This window comes from Ambystoma mexicanum, chromosome 9 (assembly GCF_040938575.1).
Source record: "Ambystoma mexicanum isolate Mex_15411 chromosome 9, UKY_AmexF1_1, whole genome shotgun sequence".
Classification (NCBI taxonomy): domain Eukaryota; kingdom Metazoa; phylum Chordata; class Amphibia; order Caudata; family Ambystomatidae; genus Ambystoma; species Ambystoma mexicanum.
Genome location: NC_090931.1, coordinates 373,412,943 through 373,420,631, shown reverse-complemented (window position 1 = coordinate 373,420,631; position 7,689 = coordinate 373,412,943).

Sequence of the window (7,689 nt, the reverse complement as noted above, 5' to 3'; positions counted from 1 at the left end):
TTCTCCTCATCCAGCTGAATTCTCAGTAGTGCAAGACTCTGCAAATGACCACCCTCCTAAGAAAGTCATCTCCACTCTCCCTTCTTCGTATCACATGTCTTCGAGACAAGTTGAGACGGAAGAATGTTTTATTACTATAATGACTCCATTGTTAATGGATGATCATGTGACCTCCGCAAACTGCGCTTCTGCGGAAACGGCAGACATTGTGGTTGATTCAGAATTGTTAAATTTTTCTGTATATCCTATACATTCACCACCCATTACAGAAATTGTCTTCCAAAGTCTACATGCCCCACGATCTCAATTGAATTAGTCTAAACAAGTCTTTTGTGTAAACCTTGATATAGATCCCTCTTCTTTCATGACCACAAGCAAACATTAATCCTGTTACCTTAACTAAAGGTCATGCTCAAATCGCATCGCAAGATCACCCAACACATGATACTCCTGTTGGCTCAAGATTAGATCATGTTTACCCTGTTACTGAGATGCGATCTGCAAATCTACTCACTTTCTCTAGCCAAAGTAACACCATCAAGGACACTGACATCCTGGTTGTCATGATGCTTGATAGATTACATTTCGATCCTTTTCCCAATAGAATGACTTTGTTAGCAATATTCCAATCGATCACTGAGTTAGAGCAGATTACTTCGGATGATATACAGTTAATCAAGTATCCTGAGCCATCCAATCACAATACTGTGGAACTTGATTTTTGCTCAAAAATTGTAAAAAACATTGTTTGGAAAGCTAGAGATGTGTTAAAATGTAATGGCATTTTACTTGAAACTCGGAAGCAGCTTCCTTCAGAACAACCCGAGAATAAACAATCTCCACTTATGTGGCCATTATTGGCAAACACGCAACAAATGCCCCAGTCTGCACCACAAGCCTGTTCTAGATGCTCAAGTTCCACACCAGCTGTCAAACATGCCAACCCATCTTGAGATGGACGTGGGTGTCAAAAGACATTCAAGGACCACCAAACCCATCACAACACTAGAATACTACTTCCGCTCAATTGCATGTAAGCTCATTGGCGGTATTGAACACAAGAGGTTTCAGTCACCTTCTACATTCCAAAGCTGAAAGGCTCAATACTTATGACATAGCATTGTTACAAGAAACTTGGTTGACCTCAGACCCAATATGGCCTAACCATATCCTAACCTGCGTTCCTGCTACCAAAGCCTCTAAAGGACGCCCCTCTGCGAGACTTCTCACAACAGTGAAAATTAGTACTCACCTACAACTAGAATCTTGTCTCTCCCCTCTCCCTGGGATTCAACTAACCAAAATAAAAACATCCAACCCTTCCCATTCACCATATCCTAAATCAGCTTTAATAAATATTTATTGGAATCCCTTAGCCCAAGATGAAAAGTTATTCTTTACTAAAATTGAATCTGTACTTGATTTAGCACAATCAGATTTACAAGTAAACACAATACCTATTGCTGGTGATTTCAACATGAACTGCTTTATATTAAACACTGACCATCAAGAATCAAGAGCTGCGAAGTGGATGTTTCTGATGAAAAATCGTAATTTCTCAGTTCTTAACGGTTCCTCCAGTGATGATAGTCCACCACTATCATCACTGGAGGACCCGGTTCACAATCTTCGATACTCGATTCCGTGTTTATAATATCGGATATGAACAAATGAATCGCCTCTTTCAAGGTATCTCCAACCATCGAAAGCGATCACTCAATTTTAGAAATTCGATGGACTCCTCATGTTACTACGACTCAATCAAATTATAATCATGCAATGACTCTCAATTCTGCCAGAAATCGCATCTTCTGACGGATTCATCAAATAACCTCACTAGCACGCTCCTTAGACCAGACTCTCAATAATAGTCACCCAGATAGAAGCACTGACTATAGTGATCATCTTCAGATAATCATTCAAAAAACGCAAATATGGAAACAAACTGTCTTTGAACATAAGCATTTATATCATGTAGAGATAATGGAACTTAAATGTAAATATCGTAGCTCATTAAGATCTCTCTCCCCATCACTCATATCAGATAGATCAAAGAGTGAAACTAAGAACCATATGTAGGAATAGAATTAAACAGATCTTAGTACTCAAGAAGCAGAGAAACACAGAAAAAATGCTAGGAGCCATAATGAAGAAATCAATTGGTGAGATTTGGAAACTTTTAAATGATGCTACGACCTCTGCCACCAAATCACTAATGTTAAATACCATCAATGAGCAAGAATGGATTACATATCTCACTAATATGCTTAATAAATCGTTGTCACAAACTTTGTTGCTTCCATGTATCATGGTGAGCCTCGTCAAAATACAGTTTGATAAACTGGACATTGTTGTGATACTCAAGAAACTTAGTCCATCAAGAGCCCCTGGACCTGATGGTCTAACCAACCTAACACTTAAAATGCATCCAGAAGAATGGGCAGGTATTCTTGAAATAATATTTCATTAAATTCCTCGAACAGGCATTTTACCTATATCTTGGAAAAAGTCCATAATAATACTCATATTAAAGAAGGGCGACAGGAGCAAACCAAGCAATTTTCGGGCTATAGACCTTCTTGATTTACCTGGGGAGATCTCTGCAAGACTAATTTTAAGGGATCTAACAATATGGCTTAACCAGAATAACATTTTAGATTCTAATCAGCCAGACTTTATCAAAGGCATCAGCACTGTTTTCAATTTACTATCAACAAAAAGTGGCCGGTTTTTGTAGCACAAGTAGATTTTAGACAGGTGTTCGATTCAGTTTCACGAGACATCCTATGGACAAAATTACTAGAGGCCAATTGTCCACTACACTTACTCAACATAATTCGGCAATTTTATCTAGATACTTCAATCAAAATTAAACTCACTATGGATGGAATTTTATCAGGCCCAGTTCAAACTAATACAGAACTGAAGCCAGGTTGTATATGTGCCTCCATCCTGTTTAACTTTTACATTAAGGATATAGGCGCCACTTTTGAATCAGTGCGTGCATTCTCACTGAAAATAGGCTCAAATGAAATTTCATGCCTTCTCTACGCAGATGATTTAGGGCCTCATTACGACCCTGGCGCTCACGTAATGAAGGGTGCTGGTACGGGATTGGCACCCTTCATTACGTGAGCGCCGATTACGAGGTTCCCTTCGCGGGACCCGGACCAGACGTCTGGTAAAACCAGACGTCATTTCCGGGTTCCGCGAGGGGAAGAGGGAGGTAATAATGGGCCTTTTGTAATGTGCCTGTTATTACCTCCATTCCCATTGAGCCCTATAGGGGCTCAAATGGGAATGGGGAATGGTTCCTTCAAGGAGGAATTACCGGGTCCTCCAATGTTGGAATGACCCGGTTATTCCTCATTGAAGGAACCCGAAAATAGAGCCCGGTTTGAAGGCAGCCATGGTGCTAATAGCACCATGGCTACCGCCAAACTCGTAATGAGGCCCTTAGTTATTTTAGATTGAACCCCTATAGGAGTACAGTGAAAATGATTCGCTTTGGGTCAGCATGCGCATTCTAACAATCTCGCAATCAATACATCAAAATCGAACATCTTGATATTTCACCATCGTCTGCCAAAACATGGGTACAAATATAATTGGATGCTATGCAAAATTCCAATGACACAAATACATCAATATAAATACCTTGGAGTGAAATGGAATATCCATCCCTAAGACCAACCATACAAGTTGGAGCTTAGAAACAGAATAAAATTCCTTGCAACAAATTGCAAGGCGATTCAATATAAATATGGACAATTCTCCTTAAAGTCGGCACTGATCTATTACAAACAAAAAGTTGTCCCCATAATAACCTATGGCGCTCAGTCAAAATAGCCGTCTAGCAGTCCAAAATGGGAGGTCCTTGAGAGTGCCTTTTGGAAGTCAGTTCTGTCTTTACCCCAAAGTGTCCCGATGTCTCTCATCAGATATGAGATAGGCTTAATATCACTATCAGCGATTGTATCTTGGCAGCTATTAGCAACCTACAGGAAATGTCTTTTGTCTGATGCAAAACAACATCATTTATTTCCGGCATTAAAAACAGCTATACTTGCAGACTTCCCTTCAACCATTCACCTCTGGAAAGAACACTGCCAGTTGATCCCTATAGAGGCTGACATCACTTTAGAGATGCTAATAGAATCACCTGATAAAGCAAAAAAGAAACTTTGGTACTAAGATTGGAGACTTACATGGGACTCTTGCAATAGTTATATCAGCTTTAAAGCCGGAGCGTTCCTCATGAAATCTTTGAATCAAACTATGACCTATCTACTGAAATGTCCTGGTCGTATATATGCCAATGCACTTCTCCGCTTTCGTTTAGATTTATGGCCAACGAAAGTGAGACTTGCGACAATTTCAAATTACACTATTACTGATGTAACATGCCAATTTTGCAGGATGATCGAATACAATGAGACAGTGCAACATCTTATAACTGAATGCCCGTCTTTAATTGATCAATGAAATTTGCATTTTATAAATTCTTGAAAGAGTATAAGCTACTAACTAAGCAGCAAATGTAGAACTATATATTTAATGCCAAAAGTATTTTCCTAAATATTGCAACGGTACATTCCTTTTAGCTCTAAACTTGTTTGAAAAGAATGATTTTATCTAATTTTATATTCTCGCTGAATTGAACTTGATTCATTTTATAGATCACTTGATGTTTTATAAAGTCTATTTTTGTACACCTTGTATCATTAAGAACAGAACTTAAAATCACTATTCCTTTTAGCTCTAAACTTGATTGAAAAGAATGATTTTATCTAATGTTCTATTCTCGCTGAATTGAACTTTATTAATTTTATAGATCACCTGATGTTTTATACATTCTTTTTTGTACACCTTGTATCATTAAGAACTTAACTCATAAGAACACCCTGTATTCACAGTTACTGTTTTTATAATATGTCTATTTATTGTGCCGACTAACGTAGAGCTTTAACGTATCAAGAAATTATACTTATAGCCATAACATTTTAGAGAATAATTGCACGTTTTGCACTAACCTGTACTTCAATGATGAATTGTAATAATGATTGTATTACGCATTGGATTGATGACAATAACTGAGCCTTTGTATGGAAGGAAAAATAAGGAAACAAAAGAAAAAAAGAGAAGACAAACTGAAAAAGTTGAAATAAATCAACTAAAACTATTTCTAATAAAAGAAAAACCTATCCGAATCCAACTGAGCAAGTGCAAGGCCCTATCCCTACTCCCTAGTAGAACACTGTCAACTGGATCGTGTAGGAAAAATTAGGAAGTCCTTGAGGGAGTTAGTGACCCGGCATTTAGGGAGACACCTCTAGCTGAAGGTAGCCATTAGACAGTAGGGGGTTACCATTTGTTAGAATTTATCAGGGGTTACGGATGCCTGAGTTAGGGAGGGAATCCAAAGGGAGACAAGAGAGAGGATCAACCCTACACTCCTTCTCCAGCCAATGCCTTCGACCAAACCATTCACTTGTCTTTCACCTGAACAAATGAATCATTGCTAAATATAACTCTCTGTATTACATTACATTACATTTGTAGTGCGCACTATTGACCCTCAGGCATAAAGGCGCAGATCAAACAAACAGGTAATATGCAACAGTAGGACACAAGACACATCTTCCTCATAGGGACAGAAGGGAAGAGGTAAAAAGGGGACAGCCGAAGTGTGTACAGCTGGGTCAACCCTAGTGATCAAATCGCAGGTACTAGGTAATGGTAGAGAGAGAAGTCATATCGAGGAATTCACTTAATTTAGATTAAGCAAAGAGATGTGTTTTAAGTTCTTTCTTAAAGACTTGCAAGGAATTCTGATGCCTTAATCGGTCAGGAAGTTTATTCCACAGGGAAGGAGCCCTAACGTTGAAAACCCCATTTTCTGCCTTAGCAGTCCTGCTTCTGGGCTGCACAATCAAGTTATGAGTTCCGGATCTGAGGGATCGTTGGTTAGATTTCTCTTTTATGTCATTCTGCAGGTAAATGGGCACAATTTGCTGCCTACACTTAAAGGTGATAACCAGCACTCTGAAGACTATCCGGGCTTCTATCGGAAGCCAGTGAAGATATCTTCTAGCCTCTGTTATATGACTATACTTAGGGAGTATGAGGACTACTCTGACTGCCCATTTCTGAACAACCTGCAATCTACGTAATTCAAATTGACTAATGACTAGAAGAAGACTGCAGCAGTAATCCAACTTTGCCCCGATTATTGCCCTGGCAATTGTCTTGGTGCATTCCTGAGATATCATAGGCCTTAGGTGGGTATACCTTGTGCAGAGTCTATAATTAAAATCCCTGCACTGCCTCAAAGACTTAGAGTATTTTCTGTACTATTTGGGACAGTGGTTACATTTAAAGACAGGCACATGGATTGATGGACCTATTCGCATCCAGCCTACATTCACATAATACAGCACCCACGTCCATGCCATATTTTCTTTCTCTGCATTAAAAAACAAACCAAACAGTTTGCAGCTGGGTCACTGGCAGAAAGGGCAATATTAGGATATGAATGCAAAAGTCATAATGGTGAATAACTTGTATTTCCTCAAATGAAGAGACACCCTTCGTACAGACTCACAAGAAGATTGCCTGGTACCCTTAAGTATGTCGGGATAATGCAGCAAAAGGATATCCAATAATCCTTGTCAAATAAAGCCTGGATCCCAAGCATTATTTAAAGAAAGCAAACAGAGTAACCAAAGTGAATGTTTTATGGATAACCAAGTGGGATGTTGTGTTATCAGGCCGCTTAGCTGGGCTTTCTCCGCTTATTTCATGGGAAGAAATCACGTTACTAGAGGACAAACCTTAATTGTATAGCACTCTAAAATTCAGAAACCTGCCTTGCATGAACTGGAGGCCTTAGAAGCCTGCTCGCAATGGGTTAGGCCACTGTCATTCATATAAAGGCTTGTCTGGCTTCAAGGCCTTCATGTGTTTATGCTTTGTTACTCTGCATTTATACTGTACCAAATCATCACCATAGTAGTTTCAGAGTGCCTGATCCTTGTCCATAGCCTATTGTCCCCATCACCTGGGGTGCTCCAGACCTTAGTCTGCTTGAGGGAGAGCGTGCAAAACTGAGGAATGCAAGGGGGGAACATGTGAACAAAAGAAGAATATTTGGGGCAATTAGGCAAAGGGAACCGTTTTTTGTAAGGATGGATGTGTGACAGTCCTAATATGGATTGTCTTCTGGATACATCTAGAGAATAGAGATATATGTTGAATTAACATAAGTAATTTGATTCTGAGGCAGTTTTGGAGAGCTATGGATTAAATATCGGTTAGTGTTGAGCGTGTGAGTGGCTTGAGACTGTGCCCAGGCAATCCTGTTATAGGTGTCTACCTATCATATCTTCTGCATCTATTTAAATGACTCCAGATATTTACCAGATGGTACTTCTAGGAATGCCAAGCTATCTATAATTTAGAGGCCTAGTCCAACAGTGGAACAGCAATAAAGGTGAACGTTGTGTATAGAGAGGAGGAGAGAGCAAGGGAAGGCAAGGGATGTAGAGAAACTTAAGAGCCTGCAATATCTTGGACGTATTCTGAAGTGCCATATATTTGTTTTCCCAGGCTTGGAACTTCTTCTTCTCTCTCTTTCTTTTGATGTAAGAATGACCAGATATGAATTGTGATTGGTTGTTAATGCAGGTT